The following is a 24,708-nucleotide window of genomic DNA, read 5'->3' on the forward strand; positions in this document are numbered from 1 at the left end:
ATATTTTAAAATATGGAGCAACTTTTCAATCGCCCTGTATGTATGTATGTATGTATGTATGTATGTATGTATGTACGTACGCACACATATAATAGTTATGAAATAGGTTAAAACTAACAAGAGTCTAGCTATGAAACTAGAAGAATTGCTGCACAAAATGTGCAAATCATAAATAAATCAATTGTTAACTTTTTTTGAATTGGGAACAGCACTTTTGTGTTATAGGTAACACTTCTTGTTTTTCTTTCTTTGTCTTGTTTTGTTTTGTTTTGTTTTTTTCAGTCTGCAGGTGTATGTTATAAACAATCATTGTTAGAATTAGAAAAAAACCAGTTAAAGCACATTTTTTTTAAAGCTTTGTCATTTTCCTTTCTATTTATTGAAATAAGACTACTGAATAATAGATATATTATCATCATCATCACCATCATCATCATCATTATTATTATTATTATAATTTTCATTCAGTAGTTTTATTTTTATAACGTGCTTTCACTTCACTACCGAGCGCAGCTCTGTGTGCCTTGGGTATGTGCTGTGATTTGTTGTGATGCTCTGATGGTTGCTGTATTGAAAGTATTCTGCGTAGGACGTGTGCAGTGCCTAGTAGTGCAATTTTCTGTATGTTATATATGTTTGTAAGTCCTGGTGTTTTTGTTATGTATTTGTTTGAATATTTTTTTATCATGCCTAATGCACCTACTATGATAGGAATTGTTTCTGCTTTTAGATTCCACATTTTAGTTACCTCTATTTCCAGGTCTTTGTATTTTGAAAGTTTCTCCATTCCTTTTAGAAACACGTTGTCATCTGCTGGTATTGATACTTCAATTCGAAAGCATTTTTTTCTTCATGATCTCTGACAACTATATCTGGTCTGTTGGCCTTAATTTCTCTAACTGTGTGTATTGGCATATCCCAGAGTATGGTTGCTTTCTCGTTTTCTGTGACCTTTTCTGGTGTGTGCCTATACCATCTTTTTTCTGTTGTTATTCCATAATGTTGGCATAGCTTCCAGTGTATGTAGGTCCCAACTCTGTTGTGTCTGTGAATATATTCCTTCTTAGCCAGGACTGGGCAGCCAGAGATAATATGATTTATTGTTTCTTGTCCCTCTCCACATATTCTGCAGTTACTTGTTATATTTCTTTTCATTACATGTTTTTGATAATTTCTGGCGGGGAGGCTTTGGTCTTGAGCTGCAATTAAAAATCCCTCTGTCTCTGCTTTGAGTCCTGAGCTTCTCAACAACTGCTGAGATTTTTCTTTGTCTATTTCTTTTGCATTTAGGTTAGTCCAGTACTTGCCATGATTTTCTTGCCATCGTTTTATCATGGTTATTTGCTGTTCTAGTTTTAGTTTTGATTTCATTTGCTTTATAGCTTTCGTTGTGTTTTCTTCTTCTTCTTCTTCTTCTTCTTCTTCTTCTTCTTCTTCTTCTTCTTCTTCTTCTTCTTCTTCTTTTCTTCTTCTTCTTCTTCTTCTTCTTCTTCTTCTTCTTCTTCTTCATATTTGTTAGGTGGTATGATTTCTTGTTTGTATTTGTCAGCTTCCTTAAATACTGAGAACAATTTTTTGTTGTGCTTGTGTTTTGCCGCTATTTGTATCAGTTTTCCTTGCTTCTGAAGTTTTGGTTCTGGTTTTGCTGTCTCATTGGATTTGGGAATTAAGATGGTTTTTCCCTTCGTGAGCCATTCAGGTATTGTCTCTGGCTCTGCCAGTATGTTGTTAAAGTTTTCAGCCAGCTTTTTGTGCATTCCTGTCAGATATTTCAACCAGAAGTTGGAGATCTTATCATGCCCAGGTGCCTTCCAGTTGCTTTGTCTTTGCAGTGCCTGGGTGACCTCTTCAGTTGTTATGGGGGTCCAAAGATGTTCAGATGCTGAGTTTGTTGTTTTAATACTCCTTTATTATTATTATTATTATTATTATTATTATTATTATTATTATTATTATTATTATTATTATTATTATTATTATTATTATTATTATTATTATTATTATTATTATTATTATTATTATTATTATTATCATTATTATTATTATTATTATTATTATTGAATTAGAGCAGTGCATGCCATCAGAGTAACACTTGGGTAAAATATACGAAACCCAGTATACCCATCATGACTACCTGTCTGATAAGGGTACACCAGGCACATACATCACAACCATATGTGCGCTACATGGTGATCTCATATCAAGATAAACAGCACATGACCTTGCAGGTGGGGCCCAGTTAGAATTTTCTTCTGGTCGAGTAACCCATTCCACTCAAAAGGTCCCTGAATAAGGGTTGTTTAAGGATGTTGAACGAAACACCCATGTTTCCAAAGGTGAATTATTCAAACCCCTAAGAATTCCTCTCAGCACATGGTTATGATGCTCCCCCACTACTTCAGCTCATGATCAGAGATGCACATATCGTCAGCCACTAAAGGACATGCTCAACTGGTTAAGGTCAAACAACTGACAAGCAAATCTGTGGTATTGAGCAGAATATTTGCTGTAGCCCATCTTTTATACCAAGACAAAACAATGTACATGATAACACTTCCAATCAATTAAGATCAGAAGCCACGAGAGCCACTGCCTGGTACTGTATCAGGGCATTTATTATTATTATTATTATTATTATTATTATTATTATTATTATTATTATTATTATTATTATTATTATTATTAGTATTATTATTACTATTATTATTATTATTATTATTATTATTATTATTATTATTATTATTATTATTATTATTATTATTATTATTATTCAGTAGTTTTATTTTTATAGCGTGCTTTCACTTCACTACCGAGCGCAGCTCTGTGTACCTTGGGTATGTGCTGTGATTTGTTGTGATGCTCTGATGGTTATTGTATGGAAAGTGTTCTGCGTAGGATGTGTGCAGTGCCTAGTAGTGCAATTTTCTGTATGTTATATGTGTTTGTAAGTCCTGGTGTTTTTGTTATGTATTTGTCTGAATATTTTTTTATCATGCCTAATGCACCTACTATGATAGGAATTGTTTCTGTTTTCAGATTCCACATTCTAGTTACCTCTATTTCCAGGTCTTTGTATTTTGAGAGTTTCTCCATTTCTTTTAGAGACACGTTGTCATCAGCCGGTATTGATACATCAATTAGAAAGCATTTTTTTCTTCATGGTCTCTGACAACTATATCTGGTCTGTTGGCCTTAATTTCTCTGTCTGTGTGTATCGGCATATCCCAGAGTATGGTTGCTTTCTCGTTTTCTGTGACCTTTTCTGGTGTGTGCCTATACCATCTTTTTTCTGTTGTTATTCCATAATGTTGGCATAGCTTCCAATGTATGTAGGTTCTAACTCTGTCATGTCTGTGAATATATTCCTTCTTAGCCAGGACTGGGCAGCTAGAGATAATATGATTTATTGTTTCTTGTCCATCTCCACATATTCTGCAGTTACTTGTAATATTTCTTTTCATTACATGTTTTTGGTAATTTCTGGTGGGGAGGCTTTGGTCTTGTGCTGCAATTAAAAATCCCTCTGTTTCTGCTTTGAGTCCTGAGTTTCTCAACCATTGCTGGGATTTGTCTTTGTCTATTTCTTTTGCGTTTAGTTTAGTCCAGTATTTACCATGAAGGGGCTTTTCTTGCCATCGTTTTATCATGGTTCGTTGCTGTTCTATTTTTAGTTTGGATTTCATTTGTTTTATAGCTTTTGTTGTTTCTTCATCTTCTTCTTCTTCTTCTTCATGTTTATTAGGTGGTATGATTTCTTGTTTGTATTTGTCAGCTTCCTTAAATACTGAGAACAGTTTTTTGTTTTGCTCGTGTTTTGCCGCTATCTGGATCAGTTTTCCTTCCTTCTGAAGTAGGTATTTTTGCAGTCCTATGGTGGTTATTTTATAGTAGTTTTCCAGCTGTATAAGGCCTCTACCACCTTCTATACGTTGTATATATAGTCTTTCTATGTCAGATTTTGGGTGATGCATCCTAGATCCTGTCATTATTTTTCTTGTTTTCCTATCTATTTTGGTCAGTTCATTTCGTGTCCAGTTAAGGATATTGTAGCTGTAACTTATAACTGGGACAGCTAAAGTGTTGATACCTATTATCTTGTTTTTAGCATTGAGCTCTGTGTTTAGTATTGATCTAACTCGTCTATAATATTCTTTTTTTATTTTCTCTTTCATTTGTGTGTGTTGTGTCTTATCTAGTTCATGGATTCCTAAGTATTTGTAAGTTTGGCTTTGGTCTAATTCTTTTATTTCATTGGTTTTTATCTAGTGTGATGTTGTTACTCTTAACTAGTTTTCCTCTTTTCATGGTTACTTTGGCGCATTTTTCTAATCCAAATTTCATATCTATTTCTTTGGTAAATCCATGAACTGTCTTTAATAGTGTTTCCAGTTGTTTGTCATTTGCAGCGTATAGTTTTAGGTCATCCATATATAAAAGGTGGCTGATCGTTTTGCCGTAACATTTATATCCGCATCCAGTTCTATTTAGCATATCAGATAGAGGTGACAGTGCCAAGCAGAAAAGGAGTGGAGAGAGCGTGTCTCCCTGGAATATTCCTCTTCTAATGGGGATGTCTTTGGTTTTCATGAGTCCCTCTTTTGTTTGGAGGTGTAGGACTGTTTGCCATTTATTCATAGAGTGCTCTATGAATTTTATGATTGTTGGTGCTACTTTGTTAATGGCTAGTGTTTCGAGGATCCATGTGTGGGGGATGCTATCAAACGCCTTTTTGTAGTCAATCCAGGCCATACTGAGGCCTTTCTTCTTTCTGTGGCTGTCTTCAGTTATGGCTTTATTAATCATTAGTTGATCTTTACAGCCATATGAGCCTTTGCGGCATCCTTTCTGCTCTTCTGGGAACAGTTTGCTTTCGTCCAGGTGCTTGTTCAGCCTTTGTGATATCACTGCAGTAAATGCCTTGAACATAGTAGGGAGGCAGGTTATTGGTCTGTAGTTTTCTGGTTTTTCTGTTTCATTTGATTTGGGAATTAAGATAGTTTTCCCCTTCGTGAGCCATTCAGGCATTGTCTCTGGCTCTGCTAGTACGTTGTTAAAGTTTTCAGCCAGCTTTTTGTGCATTCCTGTTAGATATTTCAACCAGAAGTTGGGGATCTTGTCATGCTCAGGTGCCTTCCAGTTGCTTAGTCTTTGCAGTGCCTGGGTGACCTCTTCAGTTGTTATGGGGGTCCAAAGTTGTTCAGATGCCGAGTTTGTTATTTTGATACTCCTTTTTTTATGGTGGTTCGTTCGCCGACCATATTTCTCTCCAGAATTCTTCCAATTCTTCTGCCGTTGGTGCTGCAGTGACTTCTATTTTATTTTTGCCCAGTTCTTGGTAGAACTTTTTGGGGTTGGAGTTGAACTTTTTGTTTTCTTCAAAGAAGCGTTGGCGTTTCTTGTACCGGCGGATCCTTTGTGTTTTGGCAAGGATATCTTGCTTCAGCTTTTCTTTTATTTCAGGCAAATCTTTCTCTGTGATGTTATATTTGCGGAGTATTTTCGTTCTCTTTTTGTTGCTCAGTAGCGTTGATTGTTTGCTGATTTCATTAAGAATCGACAGGTCTTTTCTAATTTTGTTTATTTTGCTTTGGATGTTATTTATCCACAGGGTTTGTTTGGGTGGTGGTACTCCTGTTTGGGCGGGTTTGGGTGAGTATCCAGCTTCTTTTGTGGCTGCAGTGGCTGCTGCGTATATTAGGTTATTTAGCTCAGTGATGTCACTTTTTTTTGATTCAGTGGCTATCAGTTCAGTGACGGCTAGGTTTATGCTGTTTATAATAGGTGTTGTTATTTTGTTTATTTTGATTCTTGGGAGGTATGGTCGTTGGTCCATTTTGAGCTCTGTGGTTTTCAGTTCTTTGATTATTTTATTTTTTATATTATCATAATCATTAGGCTCGCCTTCGTTGTTTACATCGTGTTTGTTGGGAATGTTGCGTTTGTCTTCGTGTTTTACAGTTTCAGTGTTTATATTATTGGGCATTGTTGTGTGGCTTCTATCTACATTTTCCTGGTGTATGTTTTCTTTTAGGTGTTCTATTTCTATTTCTGATATTTTTTTTGTGTTGAGAATGTATCTTCGTACGTTAGCTAATTTATTAGGGTTCATTGCTGTATCTAAGTCTATATCTCTATTATTTTCCTTCCATATTTTATATGTATGTGTTGTTGTATTTTCATTTTTTGGGTAGAGTATCGCTGTGAAGTATGCGTGTAAGATAGAAATGTATTCCTCACGTGTCCATTTACGTCTTTTGGGTTTTATTTGCGGGACATGAGGTACAACGTCCGGCTCATTATTTTGACGGTCGTCATTTTCGTAGGGTACCGGTCCGTTTATTTCTGTTGTCACATTATTTCGCACGTGTAGTTTTTCGTACATTTTTTGTTGTAAGTTTAATGTACGTACCGCTCGATTGTTATTCTTGGGTTGAATAGTATCGGTGGCATTTAATTTCTTCGTAGTTCCTTTGTACATGGTGTTTGGGGTCGGGGGTGATCGTGATGTTTCACGCATGTTTACATGTGTTGCGTTAGAGGTGGAGATGAAATCGAGTCAAAATACATCATTTCGTTTCGAAAATAGTAATAAATTTCAATTAGTATTACTTACTCGGATACAGTCTAATTCTTTGTTAGTAAAACTTTGGCTCCATAGGATGCCCTTGTTTTCGATGTTTGTGGATAGGTTTCGGAGCTCTGAATTTTCCTTCTTACATCTTAAACGTTCCCCGGTGTTCTTCCTTATTAGGGTTCATTGCTGTATTATTATTATTATTATTATTATTATTATTATTATTATTTATTATTATTATTATCATTATTATTATTATTATCATTATTATTATTATTATTATTATTATTCAGTAGTCTTATTTTTATCACAACCTTTCACTGCACTACTGAGTGTCTTGAGTATGTGCTGTGGTTTGTTGTGGTGCTCTTCTTTTTACTGTATTGAAAGTGCTTTACATAGGATGCGCACTGTGTCTAGTAGTGATATTTTCTGTATGTTATGATATATACATTTGAAAGTCCTGGTGTTTTTAGTTGTGTATTTGTTTTAACGTTTTTTAATCATACCTATTTTTATAGGGATTGTTTCTGTTCTAGGCTCCACATTCAGTTTACGTCTATTTCTAGATCTTTGTATTTTGAGAGTTACCCTGTTACTTTTAGAGATATATTATCATCTGTTGATGTTGATACATCGATTAGAAAGCATTTTTTTTCTTGTTTATCTCTAACAACTAACTCTATCTTGTCTATTAGCCATGATTTCTCTATCTGTATGTATTGGCATTTCCCAGAGTATGGTTGCTTTGTCATTTTCTGAGACTTTTTTTGCGGTGTGCCTATACCATCTTTTTTCTGTTGTCATTCCATAGTGTTTAAGCCTGGTTTAGAAAGACAATAATTACTCTGACTGCAACACCCACACCAAGCTAGTGGCTATGTTCAGTAAGGCATTCAAAGATATTCGCAGGGACGCAGTGAGGAATGCATGCACAAGGTTTCAGAACCATCTTGAGGCCTTGGTGGAAACTGAGGGTAGTAATTTTGAGCAAACTACTATCTCCCCGTAATAATCTGGTTGATATTTTTTTATTATTGTATTTTGGGATGGTCATTTTTTTTTTACCAAATAAACACACACACTATATATTCATTCTTCGCTCGTTTATTGCTATTCTTATTCTAACTCATGTCATGAGTTGGATGGTTTGACAGGAGCTGGCCAGGCAGAAACCTGCACCAGACTTCTGTGTATTTTGGCAGGGTTTTCATGGCTGGATTCTCTTCCTAACACCAACCACCCCGTAGAGTGGACTGAGTGTTTTTTATGTGGCACAAGCACAGGTAAGGTCAGTTTTGGCAAGGTTTTACAGCTGGATGCCCTTCCAAATGCCAACCACTTTACAGTGTGAACTTGATGCTTTTTACATGGCATATATATTACCATACGAGTGAGATCGTTGCCAGAGCAACAAGCTGGTCTCCGTGCCAATGGCACGTAAAAATACCATTCAAGCGTGATCATTACCTGCATCCCCTTACTAGCACTTGTTGCTGGTGGCACATGGAAAATAAAACATTCGAGCGAGGTCGTTGCCAGTGCCGCTGGACTGGCTCCTGTGCAGGTGGCACATAAAAAGCACCATTTGAGCATGGCCATTGCCAGTACCACCTAACTAGCCCTCATGCCGGTGGCACGTAACAGCACTCACTACACTCTTGGAGTGGTTGGCGTTAGGAAGGGCATCCAGCTGTAGAAACTCTGCCAGATCAGATTGGAGTCTGGTGCAGCCATCTAGTTCACCAGACCTCAGTCAAATCATCCAATCCATGCTAGCATGGAAAGCAGACGTTAAACGATGATGATGATATATGTATGTATGTTTAATCAACAGGATCTTTTCAGCTTCCATCACAAGACCTTGGTTGGCTTAAGGCTATAGTAGAGGTCACTTGCCCAGTGCCATGCAGTGGCACTAAACTTGAAACCATACGGTTAGGAAGTAAGCTTCTTACCACACAGCCACTCCTGCACCTGTGTGTATGTGTGTATGTATGCATGTATGTGTGTGCATATATACATGTGTGCATTTGTGTGTGTATGTGTTTGAGTCTGTGTTTGTACAAATAGGTATAACTATTGACATTATGACAAGCCACTCTGTGCTTTTCGGAGACCAATGGAGTAAATAATCTTTTTCTTGAAAAACACCTTAGTGTTAGCAACAAAAACAGCATCCAACCATAAAATCCTTATTCTAATATGAGGTCACTGACTAGCTTATTAAAAACGAGGGAATACGCATAGCAAATAAAAGAACACATTTATCAATTGCAGGCTATAACATTAGCTAAAAGAAACTATTAATTACATTATTTATAGCTGCCTATAATTCAAAAAAGAATTTATACACAGATATGCCTGACTGGACAGCTACCTCCACTGAGCAGAATGTTGTTGCTACTTTCAGTAGGATATCTGATACATGACATGAAACATGTGCAAGCCTGATTGATAATAAGGCTATAGGTATAGTAATCTGGGACATGACTGTCTGTATTGATAAAGAAATCAATGTAAACAAGCACACACATAGACCAAGGCTTATAACTTTATACACACACTTACATACTCACACATACATACATACATACATACACATACACACACTTATACTCACACAACCTTGAATATACACACACACAAGTATGAATATGTGCACACACAGACAACTTCAGCTTTATATATATATAGATAATGTGTGATGTGAGAGAGATTTCAGCTGCTATTTCTACCAGGCTGAAAGTTGAATGACCCCTGAGAAGCTCTCTTTTTTTTCAGCTGCTATTTCTACCAGGCTGAAAGTTGAACGACCCCTGAGAAGCTCTCTTTTTTGTTTGTGTGTGCACAAATCTCTCTGAAATCTCTCTCACATCACACATTATCTATATATATAAAGCTGAAGTTGTCTGTGTGTGGCAGATTTGGTCGCCTCCAACTAACACCATTTCCTCTGAGACCAAGTTGACCAAAATTGAGAATATGATAGAGTGAGGCTTGTTCTTTCTTTCGAAGAAGAAAAAATTCAAATCGGACCATGTTAAGACCAAAAATTAATTACATCAAAAAGGTGCTTTTTTTCTATGAAAATCCCTATTTTTTACGATTTTTTGACTGCTGTGTTGCCATTTTTCGGTGTATTTCAACCAGAAAAATGTTTGCTTAAAGAGTATAACAAGCTACATAATGCAAAATTTTTAATTTTAAAAAATTCCAATTCTAAAGGGTCGAAACAAACCCGAGCAATGCCGGGCGATCCTGCTAGTCTATATATATACAGCTGAAGTTGTCTGTGTGTGGCAGGTTTGATAGCCTTCAACTAACTCTATCTCCTCTGAGACCCTGTAGTGCAAGTTGACCAAAATTGAGAGTATGATAGAGTAAGGCTTGCTCTTTCTTTCCTAGAAGAAAAAATTCAAATCAGACCATGTTAAGACCAAAAATTATTTACATCAAAAAGGTGCTTTTTTTCTATGAAAATCCCTATGTTTTACGATTTTTTGATTGCTGTGTCGCCATTTTTCGGTGTATTTCAACCAGAAAAATGTTCGCTTAAAGCTACATAATGCAAAATTTTTACTTTTCAAAAATTCCAATTCTAAAGGGTCAAAACAAGCCCAAGCAACACCGGGCGATACTGCTAGTCATTTGATAAAAGAAAGTATATATTGATGAATGATCATTGTCGGAATACCTTTACTCCTATATCTACTGAATCAGTGCTAACCTATGACTGAACAAGAGCATGAGACACTTAGATTCAAAAACTTTACACTTTGTTCTTTGTTCTCCACATCTCTTATGTAAATTTCCACACCCTTTATAATCTGTCCTTGTAATATCTCCCTTATCTGATACCTCTGTGGCACATAAAAGAAATCAACATCATCATTATTACTATTATTATCATTATTATTTTTTTTTCCTTCTTTCTTCAAATTTTCTTCCATTTCTCACCGAGTGTTTTCCATACACCTAAGGCAAAGAAGCTTATTGTATGCATTCCCAGATTACACATGCAAATTCACAGGTAAAATATGTATTTAAAAAATTAATAAATAAATAAATTCATGAATGGGTGTTGTTTTCACAATGATAATGCTCCTCTCAGTACATGAGTTGTTCTAGTTAACACGATTGCTCTTCTCATTATATGAGTCATTCCAGTTTGCTCTTCTCAGTACAAGAGTCATTCCAGTTTATTATTATTATTATATTATTATTATTATATTATTATTATTATTATTATCATCATCATCATCATCATCATCATCATCATCATCATTATTATTATTATTATTGTAATTATCATTATTATTATTCATCGCTTAAACGTCCGAGTTGGACAGTTTGACTGAGGACTGGTAAGCCAGGAGGTTGCACCAGGCTCCAATCTGATCTGGCGAGGTTTCTACAACTGAATGCCCTTCCTAAGCTAGCCACTCCAAGAGTGTAGTGGGTGCTTTTTATTTTTCACCGGCACGGGGGCCAGTCAGGTGGCCCTGGTATCGACCATGCTTGAATGGTGCTTTTTTACGTGTGCTTTTTTACATGGTGCTTTTTTACATGTCACTGGCATGGAAGCCAGTCAGGCAGCACTGGTATCAACCACGCTTGAATGGTGCTTTTTATGTGCCCCCCCCCCCCGGCATGGTAGCCAGTCAGGCAGTTGGTGCTGTCATCGATTGCACACAAATGGCGCTTTTTACGTATCACTGCCACAGGTGCCAGTCTGGCGGTACTGGCATCAGCCTTGACTACAATTTTGTTTGATTCAACAACAGGTTTTCTCAAGCACAGCATATTGCCCGACGATTGAAGGATACTTTTAAACAGGCCAGTTATGCGACACTGGCATTGGCCATGGCTACGATCTCACTTGATTTACTGGGTCTTCTTAATCACAGCATATCACCAAAGGTCTTGGTTGCTTGTCATTGTTTCTGTGAGTCCCAACATTCAAAGGTCTTGCTTCACCACCTCATCCCATGTCTTCTTGGGTCTACCCCTTCCACAGATTCCTTCCACTGTTAGGGTGTGACACTTTTTCACACAACTGTCCTCATCCATATGCAACACATGACCAGACCAGCACTGTAGTCTCTCTTGCACACCACATCTGATGCTTCTAATCTCCAACTTTTCTCTCAGGGCACTCACATTCTGTCGTATATGCACAACTGACATTACATATCCAGCGGAGCATATTAACTTCATTTCTTTCAAGCTTACACATGTCCTCAACAGTCACAGCCATGTAGCATGACTGTTCACACACATGCATCATACAGTCTACTTTTCACTTTGAGTGAGAGGCCCTTTGTTACCAGCAGAGGTAGGAGCTCCTTGAACTTTGCCTAAGCTATTCTTATTCTAGCAGCTACACTCTCAGTGTGTCCACTCCCCACTACTGACTTGGTAACCTAGGTAATGGAAACCACCAACTACATGGCATGTGATGGAATCTGCTTTCTGTACATCTTTGGTGTTTATTGCACCTGTGCATCTGCCACACACAAAAACTATCTTTCCATTTAACCTTCCTTTGATATTGCTGCATCTCTTATGTGTCCATAGCTTACACTTATTACTACTACTACTACTACTACTACTACTACTACTACTACTACTACTACTACTACTACTACTATTATCATTATTATTATCATTATTATTATTATTATTATTATATTATTATTATTATTATTATTTTCTCTTTACACAGATTTTGTTGAAGCTCCTAGTCTTGCATGCATGGCAGGCTTATTAGCTGCAGCCAACAGTACTATGCTATTCATTCTTTTCAGCTACCTAATACTTTCCTGATTATTTTGGCCATGCCAAGGCGGCAAACCTTTTGTAAAAGTTCTACTGGGCATTATATTCCAATTTCCTTTATATTTCTCTTTATGCCTTCTGATACTGTTCCCGAGGACCAAGCAATAATTAGCACTATCTTCACTTTCTTCAATTTCCATAGCCGGGCTATTTCATACTTAAGAGGGTTGTATCTATCTATTTTTTCACTTTCCCTTTTGACTATTTGTGGGTCAAAGGGTCATGCAACATCAACTATATAGCATATGTGGTGCACTTTGTCCACCACCACTAGGTCCAGTCTGTTATCTTCTAGCACCTGATCTGTTTGGATTGGGAAATCCCAAAGGATTTTGCTAGTCACTGACTCTACCACTCTCTGCAGTTTGTGCTCATACCATGTCTTGCCTCTCTCTAGCTTCCACCTTTTGCACAGTTTCCAATGTAGCATTTTCGTAGTGGTTTGGGGCAAGTCTTGGGCATTCATTTGGGATATGGGCAATGGTTTCATCCACACTATTACTGATGAGACACAGCAGTGACACTTGTTTTTTCCTCAGGTTGACCCTCCAGTTCATGGCCAAAGCTTGGTTCCGCACTGCCAGTATAGTGCTCTTGGTCTCTTTTTCTTTTAAGGTTCCTTTCATCAGACAATCCCACCTATATTTTCCCACAACTTCTGTTGCGCCTATATGGAATTGATTGTGTAGTCCCTTCTTACATAACTCTTCTTCATGTCCTTTTTTACCTCTTCCTTTGTTATCCCTTTTGTTTCTGTTCTCAATACTCCCTTGTTTCTAACTGTCACTAGTAAGGTTTCCTTACTTCGGGCTAGTATCTCATTAAGCTCTCGAGTTTGATACGCTCACAGTCTGCCACACTTATCAGTCCCCTTCCTCCATTTGCTCTCTTCATGTATAAGTGATCAGTGTCTGCACGTGGATGATGGACTCCATGCATCATTAAGAGCTTTCTTGACTTCCAGTCCATCTCCTTTTGCTCCTCCTCTGACCACTTCAGGATTCCAGTGCCATACCGAACTATTGTGACTGCACGTGAGTTTATTGCCAAAATTGTTTCTGGCATTCAGCTTTGAAGCCAGTATTTTTCTCACTCACCACAGGCACTCTTATTGTTGTTGTTGTTGTTGTTGTTGTTGTTGCTGCTGCTGCTGCTGCTGCTGCTGTTTTAGTTGTTGTCATCATCATCATCATTATTATTATTTTTTTTTTTTATTATTATTATTATTATTATTATTATTATATTATTATTATTATTATTATTATTATTATTATTATTATTACTATTATTATTATTATTATTATTATTATTATTATTATTATTATATTATTATTATTATTATTATTATTATTCAGTTTAACTCTGATTTGTTCTTATTTCTGATAGAATTTATGTGGATATCTACCTCATATATCAACAAGGTTTCAATAATCGTTCAAGCGGTCAAAACCCCTTCTGATAATTTTTCCTGTCCCTAAGAGGTAAACTTTCTCAAGAAGTTCTACTGGACATTGTATTCCAATCTCCTTCAACCATTTGTCTATTTCAGGGATCAGCAAACTGGTGTAAATTTTCCCCAAGTGGAGTAAAAATGAAATTCTTGCAGGTAATAAGTAAAATTATATGAAAAGCATGCTCCTTGTTTGACAGAAAATTTTCTTCTGACAACAATATAATTGACATGTTTAAGAGACATCACGCTATTTTGAATTACAAACAATTTGGTTGCTAAATCATATTATTTGTCAGTTGTCTATTACTCACCTTAACATTATTTTTGACACATGGTTTTTGCTTTGTTTCAGTAGATTTAAGTAGGTATTCAATTCAACCTTTTAACAAAATTGATTGAACCCTGAAGACTGTATCTAAATGCCCCAATTTTGATGTAATTGTAACAAAAATGAAACAACATCATTTCTCCAAAACCTGAAGTGAAAAAGTTTCTAGAAAATTCGTTTTGTATCATAATGAGGACATTACTGTAAATCCTCGAGTATAATCCGCATTTTTTCCCCAAAATTTAAAGGTCAAAATCTCTAGTGCATACTATATTAAAAATGAAAAATATGTTCTAAGCAATGTCTGAGTCTCTATTTGCTGTCCGGCTATGTTTATTCAGATGCATTTTGTGATGTCAGGCGCAAAAATACCTTAAGCTAAGCCTGAAAGCAATGAAGTCATAAAAGAATCATCCATAACTTGCAATAAGCAACATTTATTAAATGTTATTACTGTTATTTCTTTATTTTCTGCAAACAAAATGCACAAAAAAGCTACACATTTGCATTATGTTATATATACAATAATAATAAAGGAAGTTACCATATACTGTTTTACAAACCAAGGACATTATATAGACCTCCTGGATCAAGTTAGAGAAGAGGTGCGTATTATACACAAGGTTTAGGTTTTTCAGTGGTAAATAAAAATCTCATAAAAATCCCATAAAAATCTCTTGCATATTATACTCAAGGGCAGACTATACTCGAGGATTTACGGTAATTTATTTTATCATGTTTGTTTTATACTTTTTCATATTTATAACTGTATTCTCCATTTAAACAGATTCAATAAACCTTTTGAATTCAAAGAATCAATGAATTTCTTCCTTTCAAATCAAGGGGGTAACATCGGTGTAAATAAATATATTTTGGTGCAATTGGTTAAAGAAGTTCCCCAACCCCTGGTCTATATCATTACTTATGGTCCTTAATGCTCCAAATCATATACAATTTCCATACTTCAATTTCTTACAATTTCAAATTTTAAGTGATTGTATTATTTTACCATCCTGGAATCAAATAGCTGTGATGGATGAATTAGTAAGCAATATCACTTTTCCTTCTCTATTATTGTTACATCTGGCTTATTATTTTTCTATAGCTTTTTATCTGTTTGAATAGGGAAATCCCATAAAGGACTTGCATTTCTCCAACTCAAACACTCTTTTGACTTGATGATCATACCAAGTACTTCCAGATTCAACACCCCCACTTACTAACAAAGTGTCCAGTGCAAAGCTTTCACAACTTGGTTATGATTTCATTTCTTATATTCTCCCTGAACTAACTTGGGACATTTTACAACAATGTGTGTCATTGTTTCATCCCAAATTTCACACATTTTGCTGACAGCTTCCCCTCACATACATATTTTCTCAAGTTGTTTGTCTCTAATGACTGATCTTGAGCTGTTATAATAAGCCTCCCAGTTTCTTTTTTGAATTGCCCTTTTTTCAACCAAGCCTTGATTTTTGTTCTACATACATTCTCAGTGGCTTTCCAAAATTGACCATTCAAAGGTTTCTCTTCAATCTGTTTACCATGCTCTCTTTGAATTTCAATCTCGTTTTTTTTCTCCTATTCCATACTTGGCCACCTGATCTTTATTTAATTCTTTTGAGGATTGGCACAATTTTTATTATAATTACCTTTTTACACGATTCAGTCCCACTCTATATGCATTTTATTGTCTTGTACCATCCCCAATTTTTTTTATATGAGCCCTCAGTGGTCAATAAAGAAAAGACTGTTACTATTATTTACTTTTAATCTGCATGTTTGTTACAATCACTTGCTGAGACATACCCCGCATCCTAGGTCAAGTGAAGGATAAGAGATATTACAGTATGACTGAAAGCTTGGGGAGGGGAAATGGCAGGGGTAGTAGCAAAATATCTTCATGTAATACAGCACAGACATTTAAATTGAAAAGGTTTTTCTAAGGATGTGGACAGTACTTGTTAGCACAATCTTTTGAATTCCTCTGAGACATGGTTCTCCAGGGATATTGTCTAAATGTTTTTGACATCCCTTTCTTATCATACCTAGGGCACTCACAATAACAGGAACAGCTCTTGCTTTAAGATGCCACATCTTTAATATTTCAGTTTCCAGGTATTTATACTTACTTAATTTGTCAAATTCCTTTACAGATATATTTTTATCAGTGGGAACACTTACATCTATTAGTCTACAAGTAAAATCATCATCATCATCATCATCATCATCATTATTATTTTTATTATTATTATTATTATTATTATTATTATTATTATTATTATTAGTGCATTGAGCTGGCTGAATCGTTAGCATGCCAGACAAGGCTTAGCAGCATTTCATCCGACTTTACATTCTGAGTTCAAAATCTGCCATGGTCGGCTTTACCCTTCATCCTTTCGGGGTCTATAAAATAAGTACCGGTTGAACACTGGGGTTGGCATTATTGACTTAGCTGCTCCCCTGCAGTTGCTAGCCTTGTACCAAAATTTGAATCCATTGTTGTTGTTGTTGTTGTTGTTGTTGTTGTTAAGGTGGTGAAGCGCAGGTCAAGTACTAGGGTCTATGTAATGACTAAACGCACCACTGAAAATTTGAGGCTTTGTGCCTAGAGTAGAAAGAAGTATAGGTGTTGTTGTTGTTGTTGTTGTTATATATGTACTTCTTGCATTGTTTTATATGAGCAGTTCTAAGTCTCACCTAAAGACCTCAAGTAACACTGAGTTGGACCTTTTATTATGGGTGTTATTCATGGTTAGTACTGATATGTAATGCAGAAAGGAAACCAGAATCTGAGAACTAAGATTCTGTTAAACTTTTAATATTTGTTTTGAAAGAGTTTGAAGAGAATCAGGTATTTTCATGTTAACAATGTTTTTCTCAGGTATAGAGGGCTAGTGGTGGGCAAGTGCAATGATGTTCTGAGGGAGACTCTGGACATCAATGGGAATCAGCCGGCTGGTCTATTCTGGAGAACTTTCAGGCCAGGGCCTGTGGATAATTTCCACAAATCCTTGGTCTGGCAGTGCTACCGGGGATCATTGTCAGTTCAGGATAAACTCTACAGGCATGAAGTGCTTTCAGTTGGGCTTCCCCAAGATGCCTGAAGAGCAAAGGAAACTGTCCTGCAAGCTCTCATCCAGTGCCTGTGTATTTCTGATTGTGGATTTATGTCAAACACCTGCTATCATGTGTAGGATGGATCTGACTATTGGCTGAGTTCATTGTGAAGATAATCCTACTACCTTTCTTTGGCCAGGAAGGGCAGGTTGTCTTTCTTTGCTTGGTAGCCTTAGCAAAAGAGTTCATGTAGTGGGCCAGATTGAAAAGGTTGAAGACAGATATTTTCCTTTTGGCCAAGCCCTCATCAACTTTTTCAAGTTTCACTGGAAAAAGAAAGAGAGGGTGGAGAGGGAAGGGCTGCCTCCTAACAATTTTGTTAAAAGGGGAGTGAATGCTGCAAGAATGGTCCAAGTGAATGAGCCTACTGTAAACATGCACCTGTAGACAATATGGAGAAAACACTTAATCTAGTGGTCAGGGCCTCCATGGTTTTGTGGGGTTCCACAAGCAGCCCTCTTTTAGGGAATTATTCTTTGTTAAAATTTATATTTTTGTAGTTTTTTTACTTTTTTACATGCTTTATATGTAACCCCACATTGTATTGTCCTGTACCTTCTCCACCATTTTTTGTGAACCCTTAGTGGTTAATAAAGAAAACTATTATTTTTATCATCATCATCATCATTATTACCTTTGTTATTATAATCAAAAGCAGTGAGCTGGCAGAATCACTAGCATGCCAAATGAAATGCTTAGCAGCATTTCATCCAAATTTACATTCTGTGTTCAAATTCTGTTGAGTTCGACTTTTCTTTTCACCTTTTTGGAATCAATGAAATAAGTACCGATCAAACAGTGGGGTCAATGTAATTGACTTGCCCTTTCCACCAAAATTTCAGATGGAAAAGATTATCAACATTATTGCTATCATCATTATTAAGACAGCAAGCTGGTACATGTATTCACTTCTTGGACAAAATTCTGAGCAACATTTAATGCTTTACATTCAAATCCTGCCCAGGTCAACATTGTCTTTCATCCTTTTGTCTTCTTGTCTTGTCTTGAGACAGCATTCACCTGGGGTGGGTTGAGCTGGCTTCATTCATCCTCAATGCTGCATCTCTCACAAACGCCAACCAGACCTGGCGGTTTGAGGCAAACGACCGTGTGATCTCCAACCACTCCTTATTCCAGCGGCGAACGTCATAGATATGGGGGCCTAGGTTGGGTTCCAGATCAGCCTTGACTGTCATCGGCCAAGTTTTTCGCTGTCCACCACATCGCTTTCACCAACCCTGAAGGGGAGCTGAGGCAATTGCTTCGTAGATGAATTCTCCTGGTTGGGGGTCAATAAAATAAAATACCAGTCATGTTCTGTGATTGATGTAATCAACTTATCCCTTCACCTCAAAATTGATGGCCTTGTGCAAAATCTGGAGAGAAATACAATTATTATTCTCATCTGGCAGTGCTCCAGCATGGATACAGCTGACACATATAAAAGAATAAAAGAATAAAAGAATTTGGTGCACCAATGGTAAGTTAAAGAAATTATTATTGTTATTGTTGCTTATCCATCTTTACTCTCTGGGTTTAAATTCCGCTGAGGTCAACTTCACCTTTCATCCTTTCAGGGTCCCTAAAATAAGTACCAGTAGAGCACTGGGATTGATGTAATTGAATTAACCCCTCCCTGAAACTGCTGGCCTTGTACCAAAATTTGAAACCATTATTATTATATGTAGCTGCTGCTACTACTACTACTACTATTGAACTCAAACTTTGCATTATACTTTCCAACACCTCTTTTGTGTATACTATTTAGTAAAATTTTAAATTTTCATTTTCCACTTGAAAGAGAAATTTTTCTTTCAAGTGGAATATGAAAGAGTTTTTTTTGTACCTCATTATAAAATACTTTAATGAATATCAAAATATAAAATATACATGATATAGCAATTTAGTATGTGAGTGTGACATTGTAACATATTGTAACTTTTACAATTAGTCGCATACCAAATTCTTTTATATAAATTATTTGTATTTTATATTTGATATATTTTAAGTTAAATGTCTCATGAGGACATTTTCAAATTTATTGTGCCTTCAACACTATTTGTTGACAAAAATATTAGTATCTTATCTCTCTTTTTACTCTTTTACTTGTTTCAGTCATTTGACTGCGGCCATGCTGGAGCACCGCCTTTAGTTGAGCAAATCGACCCCGAGACTTATTCTTTGTAAGCCCAGTACATATTCTATTGGTCTCTTTTGCCAAACCACTAAGTGACGGGGACATAAACACACCAGCATCGTTTGTCAAGTAATGCTAGGGGGGACAAACACAGACACACAAACATACACACACACATATATATACATATATACGATGGGCTTCTTTCAGTTTCCGTCTATCAAATCCACTCACAAGGCTTTGGTCAGCCCGAGGCTATAGTAGAAGACACTTACCCAAGGTGCCACGCAGTGAGACTAAACCTGGAACCATGTGTTCTGCTTTGTTATGACCAGAAATGGCTCTGACAAAAATAGCATTAATCTTTTTAGGTTGTTCAATTTTTCTCAACTGATCAATAGATCAATTGAGTAAGCCTATCAATAATATACCTATAATGACTACTGGAAACAGCTATAAGCCGAATTTGCTCTAATAAAGGGAAAATGTGTAATTCCCATTATTTAGTTTATTAGGATATTTCACAACTTGAACTGGGAACATCATGAAGAAATATGGGACCAAACTTTTGAGCATTAAAGATAACAAAAAGATCATTCAATGTTGAAAACATGATAAAAGCATTGTCCCTGAGAATATTGTTTTGCAATGAAAATCCTTTAAGGGTTTTTTTGTATGAAAGAAGCTATCGTAATTATAGAAGAAGTAGATTTAATGGGCTATTTTCATATTAATAGCAAGAGAGGAACAAATAAAATTTTTGTACTTCCTGAACCACTATGTCAACACTCAGATTATTTATTACAGTTGTAACAATTGATCTTTGAGTGGAATCTGAAACAGTTGTAAAAATGTTGTAAAAATGGTACTTGATGACATTAATATTATTAGACGGGCATATCTTGGAATACCTTTCATCTTTATGCACACATGAATGATAAAAAGATTCCTTTGGAGAACAATGCTATTGTTTCTGAATTTTATTAATCCCCAAAAATATATATAAGTTAATGAAAATAATCTATAATTTTTTACTATTCCACTTGAAGAGAATTATTAGAATTACATTAATCACTTTATGAAGTCTATGATACAACATTAGTTAATATGTTGTTTATTGTGAATTATTACAATTAACATTCCTATGAACCTGTTCAGCAGCTAATGGTAGCTGCATCATCAAACTTCAATTTACAATTTTCAGATAAACTTTGTTATATAGCACTCTGTTATAAACCTATAACAAAGTGCATCTTATATACCTTCTTCTCGGAGAGATTCAAAGGGAGATACAGTTTCAACCCTTTTGTTAAGCAACCCACCTGCTCCTGGTTTTATGATACAAACACCCTGTTTTAAAGTTATCTAAATTAAAAACTTCCATTAAAATATCATTTATGATAATTTATGTTAATTTATGTTCCAAATACTAGCTTCAAACTGACCAAGTTATTTTACTAAATTATTTATCATTCTGGGTTCAAATTCTGCAACAATCGACTTTGCCTTTCATCCTTTTGGAGCTGATAAAATCAGTACCGATTGAACACCAGGGTCGATATAATTGACTTAGTCTCTCCCCCAAACCTGCTGGCTTTGTGCCAAAATTTGAAACCATTATTAAGGTGGTAAGCTGGCAGAATTGTTAGCATGCTGAGTAAAATACTTAGAGCCATTTCATCTATGTTTGTTTTCTGAGTTCTAATTTTGCCAAAGTCGACTTTGCCATTCATTCTTTCAGGATCGATAAAATACATACCAGTCAAGGACAGGGATCGATGTAATCAACTTATTCCCACCCTCCAAAACTGCTGACCTTGTGCCAAAATTTGAAACCAATAATTTCACCAAAGCATATTAATGTTTTGGGCTCACTGTAAATACTCACTGAATCAACCCAAATTCTGCCCTTCCAGACTTCAACATCATCTTTTTGGATACCCCATTAGAGCAAGTTAATTACTTTGCATACCTTGGCAGTGTGCTTTCTACCAAATGCAGTTCTGAGCAAGATATGGAACAAAGAATCAGATAGCTTAGTCAACTAACAAAACCTGTATTCAAAAACGAAGACCTGACTTTGAAGATGAAGATTATGGTCTACGAAGCTGTTGACATAGCCATACTCTTAAATGGTTGTGAAACTAGGACCTTGTATCATTGTGACATCAAAAATCTCAAACATTTTCTTCAACTGAAACTTCGTTCTCTCAAGAACATCAAGTGGTTTGACTATGCCTCCAATAACTCCATAATGGAAAGAGTGAATTACCAGAGCATCAAATCTCTAATCTTCAAACACCATCCTCGATGAGTCGGCCATACTACCAAGATGAATGTTGAACAACTTCCTAGTCAAATCCTCTTCAGTGAACTGGAACCAAGGAAAAGACAAAAAGGGCCCCTCTTTGATGCTGTAAAGCCCAGCTAAAGTAAACTCTGAAGCAGACTAGCTTTGATCCCTTGGCTTTTGAGATAATTGTAACCAACCATCCCGATGACTAACAAAACATAAACGATGATGTAATATCATTTAAAAGAGAAAAAAATAAGATAAGAGGAGGATAGACAACAACAAGAGAAGGTCTGACAGCAGCAACCATGACAGATTTTGACATTCACATGTGGCCAATGCAATCATGTGTTAGCTTTGTTGGCCACATTTGCCACCAACATTAATGGTCCAAATATTTGTCAAGGAGGAGAAATCGATCCCCAAATTCAAGGGGCAAGCTGACAATGATGTATGTGGTGCATGCATGGAAGCGCATAATGAAAATTTGGATAAGATTAATGAAGTTATCAGAGATTCACAACTTACTTTATATGAGAATAAGTGTATTTATATAAATGCCAGCTATCCATTTTCTAGAATACAAATTTCTTTTTGGAACCCTAATACTAGATCCAGAATGGTCAGCAGCATTACAGAATTATTAGCTTCCTGACAATGAAAAAAATCACTTTGAAGATTGCTGGGTAGACCACATTTTATCAATTTCTCATTATTATTTCAAGTAATCAAAAAACTGCTTTTAACAGTCTCAAATATTATGTTCTTAAGACTATCTACTCTTTGATGTCAGATAATTTATACATGAAACCAATGATTTTGAGGTGACTACTTTGTAGCTAAGAAATAATTGTCCTTAATCACCCATGAACAAAAACACCCTTCAATGCCATAGAAAGTCTTGATTATTTACTAAAGTATCACAAAGTATAGACTGATTACTTGCAAAACTTTTGCAATTGTTTACAACTCAAGAAACCATTGCTTTTATTTGCATTTATCTTCAACTGAAAATAATAAGCTAGTATGTTGATAATTGAAATTGTCTGAATACTATTACGACATATAGGAGTAGCCTAATTTTGGTAAAGTAAACGTTATTGCTGATGTTTTTCTTCAGAAATTGTTTTGTATCTTTGAATTTCTGTTTATTTTTTTCTTTTCCTGTTTTGTTGAGAACAGGGCAATCCCTTGAGCTAAGATTTTGAGAGAGATTTTTTTTGCTGCTATTTCTAAGAGGTCAAATGATCCCATAGAAGCTCTCTCATTAGCTTGGGTGTGTAAGATGATAATGTTACAGATTTACAACAGATTACTTTAAACTTTGATGATGCATTCCAACAAGCGTTAGCTTCAGATCAGGTTCAAGTGAATGCTAATAGTAATAATTTACAATAAATAACATATTTACTAATGTGCTAGTACAGCCTTCATAAAGTGATTAATGCAATTTTGATGATCCTCTTCAACTGGAGTTTTATTAAAAAGGATAATAAATTATTTTCATTTATTCATTTATTTTAGTCATGTTAAAATTCATAAACAATAGGATTATTCTCCAAAAGAATCTTTTTATCATTCATGTGGAAACAAAGATGAAAGGGATTCAAAGGTATGCAAATCTGATAATATTAGTGTCATCAAGTACCATTTTTACAACCTTTCTGTTTTAGATTGTACTTAATATCAACTGCTACAATTACAATGCATGCCTATGTGTTGTTGACACTATGATTCAGAAGGTACAAAAATTTTATTTTTTCTTCTCTTGCTATTAATATGAAAATAATCCATTCAATCTACTGCTGTAATTACAATGGCTTCTTTCATACACTAAGTTCTTAAAGGTTTTTCTCTTTAAGTCATTCAAATTTCATATCAGATTATTATCAACACTGACTGATCTTTTTGTTACCTTCATTGCTTTAACACTTTTGTTGCCATATTTCAGTTGAAATACGCTGGTTCTGCTTCAATTAATTTTGGAAATAATGATGAATGTAGTTAAATAAATTTGTCATTTAGCGCTCTTTAGTTTTGGACCACAAGCCCAATCAGCCCCCGGAGGAGCTAACTTAAAAGTCCACACAGAGCATGGCTTTTAAGTTAGTTATTCATATAAAGTAAAGCAAGTCACATTTTATCAATTTCGCATTACTCTTGTAAGGAATCACAAAATTGCTTTAAATAGTCTCAAGTCTTACATTCTTAAGACTATCTACTCTTTGAACAATTGATGCATTTGAGATAATTTGCACTTGAAACCATTACACCTGCAATAACTGCTATATTACAGCAAATTTTACATTTATTTTTCAAAAGCATTAATTACTTGTTTTCAAAAGCATCCTTCAATTCCATAGAAAATGTTGGCGGTTTGTTAAAGTGTCACAAAGTACAGACTGGTGGTGACTTGCAAAACTTTCACAGCTATTTACATATCAAAAGAGTATTACTTTTATTTCCAACAAACATTTATTTACAATCAAAAGAAATAAAATGGTATGTTAGCAATTGAAATTATTTGAATATATTTAGGGCAAATGATATGATTTTGGAAGAGAAAAAGTTATTGCTGATGTTTACTCCAGAAATTCTTTTGCACCTTTGAATTTTTGTTTTCATCTTGTTTAAGAGATCACAATCTCTATGGTGCTCAGATTTTGAGAGAGATTTTGGCTGTCATTTCTAAGAGGTCAGATAACCACATAGAAATTCTCTCATTGGCTTGTGCATGTAGGATATTCTTGTTACAGATTTACAACAGAGCAATATACAGTGAAGATTATTAGAAAAGGGTGTATTCAAGTTTGATGATGCATTCCAGCAAACATAAGCTTCAGAAGAGTTTTAAATGAATTTTAATTACAATAATTCACAATAAACAACATATTTGCTAATATGTTATCAGAGCCTTCATAAGGTAATAAATATAATTTTTAATTCTCTTCAACTACAATGA

The sequence above is a fragment of the Octopus sinensis genome, linkage group LG7 (genome assembly GCF_006345805.1).
Source record: "Octopus sinensis linkage group LG7, ASM634580v1, whole genome shotgun sequence".
NCBI lineage: Eukaryota > Metazoa > Mollusca > Cephalopoda > Octopoda > Octopodidae > Octopus > Octopus sinensis.